The sequence below is a fragment of the Zonotrichia albicollis genome, chromosome 13 (assembly GCF_047830755.1).
Source record: "Zonotrichia albicollis isolate bZonAlb1 chromosome 13, bZonAlb1.hap1, whole genome shotgun sequence".
Lineage (NCBI taxonomy): Eukaryota > Metazoa > Chordata > Aves > Passeriformes > Passerellidae > Zonotrichia > Zonotrichia albicollis.
The window spans coordinates 11,214,613-11,229,969 of NC_133831.1; the positions used below are offsets into that span (position 1 = coordinate 11,214,613).

Below are 15,357 nucleotides of genomic sequence, written 5' to 3' on the forward strand. Positions count from 1 at the left end.
GTTCTTTAAATAACAGTAAATGAGCTCCAGGGTACCACTGCAATCATGTGGTAAAGTTATATTCAACCAGCAAGAGGATCTATTTAGGAAAATAAAAGGATCATTAAAAAAACCAAACCAAAACAAAGATGAAACAGAAAACACTAAGAAAGCAAGAACCCTCACTGGCTAAATGCTGAGAACCTGTCTCCACTGTTTCACGAGATTTTAGAAGCACAGCTACTCCCTAAGTTTCAGTGGCTTTTTTGGGGCTGAGCATGGAGTGCCCAGTGTTAGCATTCCTAGAGAAAAAGGAAGACTGCATGGAAATGACCTCTCTGGGAGCTGGGCAGGGGCTCAGCCTGGAGCAAAGGAGGCTCAGGGGCCCTTGTGGCTCTGCACAGCTCCTGCCAGGAGGGCACAGCCGGGGGGTCGGGCTGTGCTCAGGGAACAGGGACAGGAGCAGAGGGAACGGCCTCAGGCTGGGCCAGGGCAGGCTCAGGGTGGGCACACCAGGAATTTCCCCATGGAAAGGGGGCTCAGGCCTTGGCAGGGGCTGCCCAGGGGGGTTTGCAGTGCCCATCCCTGGGGGTGTCCCAGGAAGGGCTGGAGGTGGCACTCAGGGCTCTGGGCAGGGGACAGGGTGGGCATCGGGCACAGCTGGCACTCCATGGGCTGGGAGGGCTTTTCAAGGCTAAATAATTTTATGATTCCACGATTCTAATTACTAATAGAAGTCAAAGATACCTTTATAATAATGGAGTCACTTTACCAGCTCTGCAGAAATGTGACTCTCCCCAAAAGCCTGTTTGCCAAAGGCTTGTCTAAAATAGATAAGTGCAATAATTCTCCCACAGCATTTTTCCTTTTCAGCTGAATTGGCCAGGGGTGGAAGAATGTTCCAGGCCATTCTGGGTGGCCTTGGGCAGCTTTGCTGGGAGTGTCTCCACAGGGCACAGCTGGCAGATGTGAGCTCCTCCTGCCCGAGCTGCAGGTTGAGCTGGAGCGGGCTCAGCCCACACGGTGTGCCCGGGCACAGGGGCACAGCGCTGCTGACCAGAGCTGCTCCCCCAGCCCTGGCACGGGGACAGCACGGGGCTGGCTCAGGTGCCACCTGCCAACAGCAGCTTTGTCACCACGGGCTCTGCACCTCAGCTCCGGGAGCTGCAGACGGCAATTAACGCCTGGGTTGGGAGCGGCCGGGAGGGGAGGGAATTCACTCACACTGCCAACGCCGAGATGCTCTAAACCCAGAATGAGATGGCCATATAATTATTTCTTCAGGGAGCCAACCTTTTTCCATATGTGTGCTGTGGAACTGAGCCAAACTGAAGCTGTCTGCACACTTAATGTTCAATTTGGTGAGCTCTCCACTTGGAGAACATAAACACGCACTCGAGTCTGGGCTATCAGCTTCGAGTTCGTGAGACTTATGAGTACTTGACAGCTCAACATGGCTAAACAAACCTGTTATTTCATTTTCAGATAGAGTCAACCGGAGTTACAGGGAAACAAGCCCCCTGAGTTTACCTGAGAGTGTGGACAGCTCAGCTTCAACACCTTGCTGGTTCTCCAGTCACAGAAATGATAATTACACTGCAGCCCTTTCTAACAGACAGCATTCTGCATGCTAAATTGTGGCTGAACACTTCACAAAATTCATTTGAGAGGTTCCAAACGCCAATAAAAAGCTTCCCCACTCCCTTTCAAAAAAAGAAATCTAGTTATTCATTCTGTCAATCTCATGCAAGATGTTCATTGTTTTTACATAATTGTTTTCTTATTACTGTATCGGCAGTGCCCAGAGAAAAAAAAAGAGCATGAGGAAAAAACCACAGAAACTCCACTAAAGGTTGGATTTTTTTCTTTTACAGTTTGCATTTTACTCAAAGACTGGGTTTATGTTATCTTTCAGGGCACAGAAATTGCCCAAGCCACATTGGAGAAAACAAACCTCACCAGTCCCCACATCAAGACAGTATAATTTTATGAGCAATTACATAAATTACCTTCCAAAATATTTTGTGAAGAAATATCTTGTGGTATTGAGAAACACCCACTGCTGTAACAGTGAAACAGCAAAAGGTCAAGGTTTCAGGGTCTAAAGCACTGCACATCCAGAAATCTGGTACAATGGACTGAGACAAAAGTGACCAAAAGTTGTAACCTGGAGAGTAAGATCTGGTGTTTCATCAGAAAGATGAAGAAAGAAATCTGGATGAGTACCCAAGGCACAGTCACTGCTCTTCCTTCTCTTTGTGATAATCCACAATTTCACCCAGCTGGCCTGGAGCAGCCTCTGAGAACACAAAAACCTGCAGAGCTGGACTTAAGGACACAGATGTTCCCAAGTGCCTTAGGAACAGGGAGAAAAATGCACATTAACAGGGAGATGAAGCACAGGCTGCTGGAAGTTGAGCTGCGGACCTGGTTTTACCCTTCTGGTTGCTTTGTGCCATTGAGATTTCCAGGGCTGGAGTTACTTCAGAACAGCACAGTAATATTTCAATTAATTAAAAATAATAATTGGAGGAAAGGACATTTACAGGGAAGAAGAAAAGTGATCCAAGGCATCAAAGATTTTTTTTGAGCACAAATTCTATTGGAAGTCTAATGGCTTTGTACAAATAAATCATTTTCACTTGGAAAAAACTTGAGATCCTGTACATTTGAAGATCTTCCCCTGTATCAGCAAACTCAAACCCTATAGTTAAGAAGTAATAAACCCACATCTGCAATGAAAGTGCAACTATTCAGCACTGTTCAGCAAATGTAATTTATTTTAATTGTCAAAACCAGAGCCAGCACTGGGTTAATGCTCTACAGAGAAAACCTCCCCAGCTACCCAAGCTCTGTGTGTACAGAGCTGCCTGAAGATCCTTTGGGACACCCCCAGCTCGCAGCCACCACGTCTCACCCTCCCTGCATTTCCCCATCTGCCACGTGCAGCAACAACCTGTGGGCTCTCCCATGGCACAGCAGGGGCTGCACAGGACCCCAGGCATTCCAAACTCTGCTCTGAGCAGAGTACACCAACTCACCAGAGAGACAAGTTTAGCTGTCTTGAGGAATTAAAAAAAAAAGGATCCTTAAAAATGAAGCCAGCAATCTTGGAAGAGCCAGCAGGCTCCCATGTCAGCCATATGCCTTCATATGTCTGTTCTGGGGGAGTGTTACAGCTCCTGCTGTTCCATTCTTCACTTTTTAAAGGAAATGTTACAAGGCCACAAGGACTCACAAACATTTGTTGACATTTCTTCTGGGTCAGCCTTAGGAGGCCTGCAAGAATTTAAACATATGGCAGTATTTAGCTGCGTGAGGGAATGGGTTGTTTCAGAGAAAAGCAGTATTTAGTTGCAAAACAGTTTAATCTACCATAAAGGTTTTACATTTTTTGGCCCAAATCCAAACTTCTTCTCATTATAGTTTCCACATTATATTTTTAAAGCAATAGCAGCTTACCCACTGAGCTGATATTGAGAAATACTGAGATACTTCACTATGTTTTCTACTGCCTTCCACACATAATATCTTGATCTGATCAAACAGATTTGATATGTGTTTAGATTTAAAGAGGAGGAAAAAAGAAGAGATAATTTGAGCACTAAAATGAAGGCTACTGCCCACACTTAAAGGACATAGAACCTTTGTATTTTGAACCACATGATGAAATGAACTGGGTTTTCAGCATGTATGGCAGTACATATGCATTTGCAAGGCAGGAAAATGAGACTTGCAAGGCTTTGTCTTGTTCTTCAGCTCCCATTGCTGTCAGTCAGCTGAGCAAAGGCACAGCAGTTCCCTGGCTGACCCTCGTTACGTCTGGCTGGTAAGAGAAACAGATTGCACATCAGGAGCTGAGCTCAGGTTTGTCTCAAATAATGTAAAAAGGGCAGCACAATATGAAACTTCCTGAAAACCACACTGGGAGCCCACCTGACCCAGCTGCAGGGCAAGGAAGCACCAAGGCAAGGTACAGCCCCTTTCTCCTTCACTGCTGGTTTCCTGCAACACCAAGCTCAAGGAGGGCAGGGTTAGAGCAGACATGGGAGAGAAATTCTTCCCTTCCTCCCTGTGAGGGTGGGCAGGCCCTGGCACAGGGTGCCCAGAGCAGCTGTGGCTGCCCCTGGATCCCTGGCAGTGCCCAAGGCCAGGCTGGACACTGGGGCTGGAGCAGCCTGGGACAGTGGGAGGTGCCCCTGACCATGGCAGGAGTGGGATGGGATGGGCTTTATCATCCCAACCCATTTTGGGATTCTGTGGTTGCAGCTCACAGCCAAAAGAGCTCCTGCCACTCTTTTCCCTTCCACAATCTTGTCTGTAAATTGTACAGCACAATATTTAAAATGAGCACTTTAAGCAGCTGAAAAGGAAGATCTTGCACGGGAAACAAGGATGCAAGAGCCACTCTCTGTTTATTTTTTTTCCCAAGCTGTAGAGCAGACATGGTTTTTAAAATGAAGAGTGGATCCAGAAATTATGCTCTTATAAAATGTTCTGTTAATTAACATCTACTTGAGCACATGAACTAACATGAACCAGGAGGAGACAAACGCCTCTGGTTTTGAACATTTTGGAGCCTCAGAAGGAACCCAAGATTACTTTGCTGGAAAAAATTATAAGAAAATCATGTATGAATGATTGAGACGGATCCAGAAATTTTATAGGAATTATGAGAGAACAGCAAAAATGTCCAATTTTAACAAGTAAATTGCACAAAGAAATAAAACCTCTGGATGAGAAAGTCCAAAAAAGAGAGGCAAAATTTCCTTGGGGGCTGGCAGCAGGCAGGGTCTAGGTGCATCACCTGTGCTGGCAGTCAGATGAAGGAAGTTCCTTACAGGTCTTATTTTAACTCAATTATAGGCTGGAACTTCATCAAACATTCTGAAATTTAAAATAGGTCAGAGGAGAAACATCTGTCATAATACATTTGTGTGGACATAAAAATGATGCAAATAAAACTTCAAGGACAAGTTACTTTTATCCAACTTTCATAGTCTCAACCAAACTATCACCCAAATTTGGTTAGAGGGTCAGTGTCCAAAATGCTGAAGACTGTGCAGCCCTTAAGAAACAGAGCACATCCCATCTTCTAAAGCTTTGCAAAAAAATGTTTATATAATCTTGCTAAAATTAAGTTGACATTTCCTGAAAGTTACCCGCTTACATTTAACCTTTATCCAAAATTACCTTTTATTCTAAACTCTTCAATAATAAAATGCATGAGGCATTAAGGGAAAGTAAAAGCTGAATTTCAGAATCCAGTTATTAGTAGCGATCACAACCAGGAAAATGAAAGTTACTCTAAGAAAGTTCCAGTAACTCCAGAGGAAACCAAATCAAAAACCCACTGACTTTTGGTCACCACATAACAAATATTAAATCTTGGGAGAGATTTAAAATTAAAAGCTGAATTGGACAATGATGGAAGGCCCTGACTACAGAAGATATTGAAGGGTATGAAGAATCTGGTGACCTTGATGGAAATAACTGGAAAGTATTAATTAAATGCTCATGTGATTAAGTAAATAAAAATTAAAAGCTGAAAACAGTCTAAGGCTGCAGTGCTTCATCTTGCAGTTCAATTCCAAGCTTAAGAATTTGTGAGCCAGGTAGATCAAAAGATGTATCAGCAACACAGGAAAAATAACAAAACTATGAATAAAAGGCACCTTATGACTCATTCAGATATCAGGGAGAAAATGGCATCAGAGACCTGAAAGCATCAGCTTGCAACAAATAAATAAAAGGTTAAAAATAAATTTCATGCATTAAAAAAACATCAGGAAGGCTCAGCTGCAAACTTTCCTTAATGCCTTAATGGCAAGGGTGGATAGCTTTAATCAAAAGCTGGGAATTGTTAGGAAATGTTTATAATTAATTTTTTCTACAAGCACTTGGTGTTAAATCCACATTTTCTCAGCTTCATGACAGAAGGCAAGACCCACAAGTTCATTTTCATCTTTGGGTGAGGGAAACAATGTAAGCATTTTAAGTTCCCCAGTGTTATGGGGAAAAGGCTTGTTAGATTCTTGAGTCCACTGACATTTTTAAGTAGGAAAAAAAGAGTTGGATTCATTTCTGGATCTGGAGACAACACAAACCAATGTAAAATAACTGTGAACATGGAACAGCGAGGCTGAGGGGGGCCCCTACAGGAGGGGCAGTTTCTGCTGGGATGCTGAGAGGTTTCTCAGAGTGGTGAACGTGGTGGTGGTCCTGGTTGAGCTTGATGATCTTAAAGGACTTAGCCAAACTTAATGATTCTGTGATTTCATGACTAAAAGCAGAACCGTGGATCCCACTGCTCTGCCTTACAGCGATAAGCAGCTGTGCCTTGGGATCCTGGACACCATTTCAGCCATCAGCTGTGATGAGAACCTCACTCCAACCCCCTGAGAGCAAAGTTTGTCTCTATTTAGCTGCTTGCCCCATGTAATTAATTCTTTTTCCATGGTAAGAAAATGAAAGTAGTCTGATGCACTCATGAGCCATTTTAAAAGCTGTGCAAATATTGCTAAAGCACTATAAATGTTCATTTCAGATTAAAAACATTTTGATCAAATTCACACACTTTCAGGTCCTACATCTGCAAATGCTTCCCTGAATCCATATTATCAAGTGCATTTGCTGAAACAGCATATTTTGTGTAACTATTCACAGCAGCCTTTCAAGTTGTCATTGCTAATATTCCTGTCAGGATCCAAACTCCAAGAACTACACATCTATTTAGGAAACTGAAGGTTATCACACATCACTTGTACATCACATCAACCCAGCTCAAAATGCACCAAGTAGCTCACAGAAAAACCCCAAATAAACACAATTCCACCAACAGTGTATGTCAGTGACCTTGTGCAAATAGTCAAGTGAGGTGAGAAAAGTTGATCACATACACGAGTCTTCACTGAGATTAACTAATTTTCAATTACTATGTCAGCATGTAATTATTGCATGAAAATACTGCAAATGGAAAAGCAGGATGACCTTTACTAAATGAATTCTTGTAATAAATTAAGTAATGCTATTAAAAGAATCTAAAAAAATTACTGTATGTTCTTAATTACACCAAATCAGCCTGTTTTTCTTAGAGTCATAGAATCACTGAATGGTCTGGGTTGGAGGGGACCTTAAATCCCACCCAGTGCCACCCCTGCCATGGCAGGGACACCTCCCACTGTCCCAGGCTGCTCCAGCCCCAGTGTCCAGCCTGGCCTTGGGCACTGCCAGGGATCCAGGGGCAGCCCCAGCTGCTCTGGGCACCCTGTGCCAGGGCCTGCCCACCCTGCCAGGGAACAATTCCTCATTCCCAAGATCCCATCCAGCCCTGCCCTCTGGCACTGGGAGCCATTCCCTGTCACACCCACCTGTTTAATTCTAACACATAAATTCTGAGGAAAGGAGAACGCATGACCATGATTTTATGGCAAGGTAGGAGCATCTGTTTGGATAAACCACAGTAATCACAGTTAGAGTTTCTCATTAGCTCCATCCAGTTGAACACCCAACAGTTCTGCTGTCAAATCCAGACTAATTGTATCCCAATTTACAGCAATCATTAGCTCCAATTAGCAAACATGATGGCTGTCTCAATGACAAACCACTGTGAGCTTTTGTAACTCCCCCCACTTGGGCTGAAATACAGGTTTGGTCAAGAATACTTCCTGTTGTGGTGTGTTGCTTGATATTAAAGATTGTTTTTTCCAAATCCCATTGCACCCTGACGATGCACCGCGTTTGGCATTCTCTGTCCCTTCTATCAATTCAGAAGCTCCTATGAAAAGGTACCATTGGACCGTTCTTCCTCAGGGCCTAAAGGTATCTCCAGCTATCTGCCAGTGGTATGTCTCTTCCCTGCTTTCCCCAGTTCGTGCAGCCGCAGAGAAGGCCATCCTTTATCATTATATGGATGATATCCTTGTGTGTGCCCCCAATGATGATTTACTAACACATGCGCTTGACCTAACGATCGATGCATTGATTGTTGCAGGGTTCGAGCTCCAGGAAAAGAAAATTCAAAAGATGCCACCTTGGAAGTATTTGGGCTTAGAAACCGATTTACCAACCATGGTTTGGCAATCATTCTGCACCATAAACACAGTCCTCTTCTTTTTAAACAAAACTAGGGGGAGATGTTGTGGTGTGTTGCAATATCCTGTTTTACCTTCTCCCTTCCCCCTCGCCCCTCGCTGAGTGTGCCCTGTCAATCAGGCTAACATACCAGCAAGGCGTCGTGTGATAGGTGTCCCTAGTCCCTTGAGACCCTGCCCCTTCACCTGGTTGGTGGCTCACCTGTCCCCTCCCCTTCCCCTGCCCTGAGTTTAAAATGTTAATGAGACCATGCGGCCTCCATTCTGTTAGCAGCAGTGGCTCGGTGCAGACATCTCTGTACCCACGGAATAAACATCTGGCAACCTTCTAGCAGAATCCACTCCCTTTCTCTCCACTATCGCCAGAAGCTCTCTCTCCTGAGGAGAACGGAGTCCTGTCTTGTGCCCCGCTGCACTCTGCCGCCAGCCAAGGTATCTCTGGGGTAAAACACCACAGTGCTGCCTTTGGCCCAGCAGCGAGGGTCAGAACTGGCCTAGGCACCATCTAACTGGTTATATTGGGATACATATTCCAATAACTTCCATTGATATCAAGCCTAATAAGATATATTAGCTTTAGCATTACTTTTATTATTCAACAATATAAATGGCTTTGCTGCACTGAAACAAAAATCATCATGAGAGGCAACCAGGCGACTTCTGATTTATACTCAGATTTTAGGTCCACAAAATTAGGGAAAAGGAGAAATTCTGAGCACGAGTTCAGCTCATTAGAAGAATTATTAAGAGCTGAAGCCATGCTGGTGTATTATTCTGCACTCCTGGTAAGATGTGAGCAGAAGCTCAGGCTGCTATTGGAGCATCTCTGCAGTATTTAGCAAGCACTCCATCCTCCTTCATCACCATTTAGTACCTCTCCAAATAAACAGCACAAAGAGTAGATTCTTCCTGTTCTTGGGAAGGAAGAACTGCAATTCAACAAATTGATGTTAACTTTTTTCTTGCCTTGCATTAAATACATTTTCAATACCAGTTTCAGGTCAGATTTTTAGCAGGAGGTGAAACGCCCTGTAACTGCTCCCAGTTCAAGCAGGGCTCAGGATGAGGGAAGGCAGGATGGGGCTCAGTGTCTTTAGGAAGAGCACAGCTTTTTCTGGATGGCCAAAATGCCATTGCCAGGATCTCCTCAGTACAGCTGCTGTGCCAAGGCCTTTCATCCCTAACTCAGCAAGTTTTAAATGCCTTAAAATTTTCTTGTTCTTTTATTTTTCACAGCCTGAAGTATCTTCTGTGCATCTACACTGGTAACTCTTGTGCTGACCTAACTCACTTCCTAAGTCCTAAATCCCAAAACCAGGTTTTGCTTAATTCACAAGCCTTTTGTGTGTAGAGAAGGTGACATCTAATAAAATCCAAAGCAGTCTATGAAATACAGAGCAGGAAAGAAAATGGAATATAAAACATTGAGTCAGAACTCTCTCCTATATACAGAAAATAAAAACCAAACCTGCAGCATATTTTCATTAAATGTAACTTTTGGAGAGAGAAGAACAAACAAACAGAACAGAAATCGTGGTAAAGACAATATTGCCGAAAGAGTACATACTACTATATATACTATACAGTAATATATACAATATATGAGGATATAATTTATATGTTTCTCTAGCACTTTTCTCAACCTACCAGCAAAGAAATGATCTAGTGTCAGCTGATCCTCACCCTGTATTTGTACTCCATCCCCCAGTATAAACTCACAGTTTCATTGCTTATAAACCAAAAATGCTGAAAGGGAAATAGCCCCACAAAGGCTCCAATGGAAAGGAATGCTCCTTGCATTTCTATCTCCCATCCCTTGCATCTTTTTCCCCTTGAACATCTGCCTTGGTGTCTCATCCCTGCTCAGCCGCTCAAGCCTGTCTCAAGCCACAGCACCAGCCACAGCTCTGACCCAAAGAAAAGCCAGGCAGTCGAGTCTGAAAGGAGCCTGGCACATCCTCAGCTATCAGCAATCACGAAGAGCTTTCTGCACAGATGAGAGAGGCTCTGGAGCCACTGCTGGGAAATGCCTTGGTGGGTGAGAAGCCACAGGGTGCAGCAGTATCCTCACGTAACTGCTGTGGGCAGACCCAGACACACACCTGGGAGAGAGGTTTGAGAACTTTCTGTAGTTTTTTTTGTCCTACCTCTCCATAAACAGTTCTGTTCTCAGAAAAACACCACAGGCCTGGAGTAAGTACGTTCTGCACTTAGGAGCTTATAGAGGAAAATGGAAATGGTGCTTTGCCCTGAGGATTGTTGTGCATGGTGCATGAATGGCACATTGTTCACCAGCAATCAACGGCATTTTCAAGCTATGAAGTGCTTAATTTTGCTAATTTAATACTGATGGAGCTAGTGAGATACAGCTCCTGAAGGTTCTGAACTGAAGGACACTGCTGGTCACTGTAACATCCACAGGTTTTTAGGTTAGCACACAGCTTTTATGTAAGAAAAGTCTTTATCCATTTTAGATTACTTAGATTGGAAACTCTTTCTGCCTTGACAGAAGGACCTATCTCCCTAAAGCCTCTAGATTTCTAAAACCATGTGCAAACCTATTCCAAGAGATGGGCACAGCCACCTGGGATGGTGTAAAGAGATGAATGGCCTGGATAAAGGCCATAAAACAAGTCACTAAAGGAATCCACAGTGGTAGGAAAAGAACCCACATTTTTTACTCAGATGTCTCTAGATTAGCAAATGTGACATTAACCATATAGTCTATCAATCTTTTCTGTCAGATTTTACAAGACCTTAAATCCCTTGCACTGACACCTCTCTGTGTTGGTGATAACAGTGTTTCTTTAAAATTGTGACTCTAGAAATAATGTCTAAAAAATAGCAGAAACCTTAGAGATGTCTAAATTAGCAATGTCTCACTTTCTCTGGCTCCCTGAAAATTTGGGTTCAGCCTACATCAGAGCTGCCTCAGCCCCTCCTGACAGTGTAAGACAAAAACCTGAGAAGTTTTTCATCTGGCAAAACTCAAGTCCTTTCTGCCGTATGAGTTTTATCCATGAGCCGATAAAAGCATTTCTCTGCCAGCACATGCTGTGCTTAAAATAAGGAGTGTTGTTGATACAGCTATCCTGGCAGAACTCTATCAGCAAACACTTTCTGCTGCAGAACAGGACCCAAAACATATCTTCTTCACGAGAATATTTTTTTCTTTTTAAAATTTGAACCACAAAAAAACTCCACACTTGGAGCAGACGGTGTGGTGAGAGTACATTTCTTTAGGAGGTAACGTCTCCATTTGAAGAAAATTCTGTTTCCTGCCACTGTCCTGACCTAAAACTAATTACAAATCGTAATGTTAAAAACAGGAATCATCTCAGACCTCTGACCTGTGAAGTCCACCTCTATTCCACAGCTCCATGGGTCTGTGCTAGTGGATTTTCTCTGTTCCCACCCCTCTGAACAGAGCTACTACTGCTCTTACACAAAGCAAAGGCTCTCCCACCAACTGCACGCATATTTCCATGCTCCGTGTGCCTTCCAAGATATCCACATATTCTCCTACAGAGAAACAAGAGGCAGACAAAGAAATAAATTTGGCAAGTAGTGTCAACTGAGTCCAACTGACACCATGTGGGCGTCAGCAGTTCCTCTGAAGTTCAATCTTATGTCTTACCCAAAGACAGATTTGCTGGTGCCTGAAAACTGTTACATGAGTCATTTACTAAGAATACTAAGGGATGGAATTAATTTTCTTCTGAATTAAAAATTCAAGGTTTTTTTCTTCCAGGAAATAAGTAGCTAAAATTACAGCAAGTCTGTCGCTTTATGATTTTTGCCTGTTTTAGCATCTGAGAAACCATCACTTCAAGGTAGTAAATGTCCTTTATTTTCTGCATAAATGATGCAACTATTGGATTTGTGAGCAAAATAGATACCTGACAACATTATCCTAAAGAACCTGGAGAAAATAGTAACAGTTCAAGAAAAAGAAAAATAAATATTGCAATTCTATGCCGTAGTATAGTAGTATCTGTAGCTGTATCACACTATCTGAGGAAAATACTTGAAAGAAATTACTACCCTGTATTAATTTAATGTTATTTCTTTTGAAAACCTTAATGGTTCCCTGAGATATATTGCAGAGTTTTATCTGAATTTTGTCTCATTCTGTGGCACTCTCACACCTCCTCAAGGAACATTTTACTACAGGAATAAAATTGTTCAATTTCCTCTATTTAAAATGAAGAAACAAGTAATCAGAACTGAAATAGTCATATTGAAGTAGTCAGAAAAGAACAAATGAAATACAGGGAACATCTTGTGAACTGATACACTTGGAGGAATTTTTACAAAATTTATTCTTAAAACTGTAAGGACAAAACTATGGATTTCACTAGAGGTCCATTAATCCAATATACATGCCTTGGTTTTCCCAGGTTCTGTGGGAATTTAACAAACACACAATATTTAATTTGAAAGAGCACAACGGATATTTTATACAGAAAAAACACTGCAAATAGAATTTGGCTTCTCTGATCCAAAAGATGGCAAATAAATCTGAACAATATGATTATAAAAAATGAATTCCACTCTTTATTTTCATTTATCAGAATCTTTTAAGACAAGTTTTGGTGTTCCTTCAATCAAAGGCCCCCATTCCAGTGGTGTTTCCTCCAAGCGACAGTCAGTTACAAGGAGCAACTGATTCAGGACGTTGTTTGGGGTGGGGCTCAGCACAACCTGGTTCGGAGGGGTCAGTGCAGGTTCAGGCAGTGAAATCTTGTGCAGCTGAGCTGGGGGGCTGTGACAGCTTCATTTTGGTCATTCCTCAGGAGAAACTCCTCTGAGGAGCATTGGGCTGGAGCCACCTGAGGGCTGTGGCAGCAGAAATCCAACACTCCACTCTGCCCTGGGCAATCCCCGGCCTCTTCAAAAGCCGCTGACACTGTTTGGTTCTGAGCATTTAAACTGGCTGGTTCAGTGTTTTGCACAACATTTACTACTCTCAGAATGTATAAGTATGTAATCATGCTTGAAATAATTACAATTACAGGAGGGAGGGAGAGAACGTGAGAAAGAAAAGGAAAGAAGGAAGGAAAAGGAAAGAAAGAAGAAGGGGGGAGGGAGGGAGGGAGGGAGGGAGGGAGGGAGGGAGGGAGGGAGGGAGGGAGGGAGGGAGGAAGGAAGGAAGGAAGGAAGGAAGGAAGGAAGGAAGGAAGGAAGGAAGGAAGGAAGGAAGGAAGGAAGGAAGGAAGGAAGGAAGGAAGGAAGGAAGGAAGGAAGGAAGGAAGGAAGTGGCGGAAGGAAGGAAGTGGCGGAAGGAAGTGGCGGAAGGAAGTGGCGGAAGGAAGTGGCGGAAGGAAGGAAGGAAGGAAGGAAGGAAGGAAGGAAGGAAGGAAGGAAGGAAGGAAGGAAACCTAAACACAAAAGGAGGATCCCTGTATTAAGTATCCTGGAAACCCTCAACTGAGGTTGGGAATCCACTGTATGTGGCACTGTGAACCCGCAGACCTGAGGCCGGAAGAACCTCACGGAGCTGAAGGAAATCAAGAATGTGAAAAGGGAATCCATGGTGCAGGAATATTGAAAAATGGGCAATAGAGACAGAGGATAAAAGATCCAGGCACTGAAAAGGCGAAAGATGAAGCAACATTGGGGTGAAAATGTATGAATAAGATGAATCTTATGAGTCTTTCATCTGAGAAAGGGCATATGGAGCAAAGAGGATCCATGTTCCTCTTGCCTCTGGCACTGCTCAGTCTATTTTACATTTCAGCTCTTATGATGGAGCCCATAAAGAGCTTCCTGCAGGGTCAAACTTTACATGAAACAAAGGTTTTAGGTGCAACACCTCCTTGATCTCTGTATTTACCTGCATTTAACCCTACTAACCATCCTCAAAAGTTCTGATGCCTTCCACACAAATATGTGCTGGGATTCCTTTGATATCCAAGAATATACGAAGTTGCTTATCATCCCCTATCCCAATGCTGCAACCTGCCCAAAATTCACTGAAAGTATTTCAGGAAAGAGAAACAAGGAACTGGTATTGGTAATACCCCTGCATGAATCATATCTGAAGTGAAGGGTCCTTTTCCCCTCAAATCACAAGAAATTCTTGGGAAATTTGTGGAAGGAGCAGTGATGCACACGCTGTGCTCAGTGCCACAGAACTGAGCCAGAGATAATTACCCTGTGAGCTCGGAGTCAGAGCGGTGTGAAAAAGGTGCCAAAAATCCCAGAGCTGTCATTAACAGCTGCTGGCTGCTCGTCAGCTGCGAGGGGAGCACAGCCCTGCGCTGCTGATGGGCAGATGAGAACACACCTGAACAAGGCAGGATATTTATAAAATCTAATCAGGCAGGGGAAAAAATACAGCCATTGCCTCACAAAGACTTGTAGCACTTATTTCAGATACAAGACATCTCATTTTTCCTCTCGAGCTGGCAGTGGCATATTGCTGATCTTTCTCTGATTTAAAACTAAGTTTCCAAAAACCTATTAAATAGGTTTTAATAGGTCTAAGCCCATTGTTTATTTTTTTCTGTATAGTCCCTGGATTGAAACAGGATCAAGGAGAGAAAGAACCATTAGCGGAATATTTTGTCTATTTGCACCAGATCTATTTCCTTTGAAAGCTATCAACGCCAATATTTTTAAGAGTTTCCAAGTACCCTATAAATAATGGCACTTAAGGCAAGGGGGTTCTACTTTCACTTCTATATTATCATGTAAATTATCAAAGAAATTGCCTCTCTGCACTACTGAATAAAAAAGGAACTCCAGGAATTTCTAGACTTCGACTCAGGCAGACAAAGAAGGGCATGGAAAAGGTGCAGCTCCTGAAACACCATCACAGGTAAGCAGCAGACAGGTTTGAGTTTAGGAAGCTCCAGATGTGCACTAGAAGATGAAAAACCTGAAGTGCCATATGAATAGAGCTTGAGAAATCAATCACAGATTCTGGAAGAGGAATATATTTACAATGTAAAAGCCCTGGATGATACTATTAAAAAAAAATCCCATTCCATGTTCCAAAAGAAGAAGAGTACAAATTGAAAAACAACCCCATTGAGTGACCCAAGCCTGCCTAGGTCTTGTCCAAACCACAACATCTGAGTCAAAGGTGAGGCATCCCCTTGTTCTCCTGCCTGGGTGCCAAACTATGCCCCGCAGTTGGTGTTTTAATTACCCCAATCTAGGCACTTCTCTGAATAGATTATCTATAGCCTTTTACAAAAATAAAAGTGCTCCTCTTTAATTGTACATAACAGCATTCACAACAAACAGCTGCTATTTCAACTGATTCATGTACATTTTG

The 15,357-nt window shown here is 43.0% G+C and overlaps 1 protein-coding gene across 5 annotated transcripts in view; it reads right to left on the minus strand.

The window, feature by feature from the left end:
• Window positions 1-15,357, minus strand: part of CDH11 (cadherin 11) — an 84,404-nt gene that overhangs the window by 51,657 nt on the left and 17,390 nt on the right. The window contains exon 1 of one of the 5 annotated variants that reach the window (XM_074551024.1): window positions 3,021-3,039. The exons of the other annotated variants lie outside the window; for them this stretch is intronic. The gene's annotated coding sequence lies outside the window, so the exon portion shown is untranslated. Of the gene's footprint in view, window positions 1-3,020; window positions 3,040-15,357 lie in introns of those variants that run through there. 5 annotated transcript variants of the gene reach the window in all.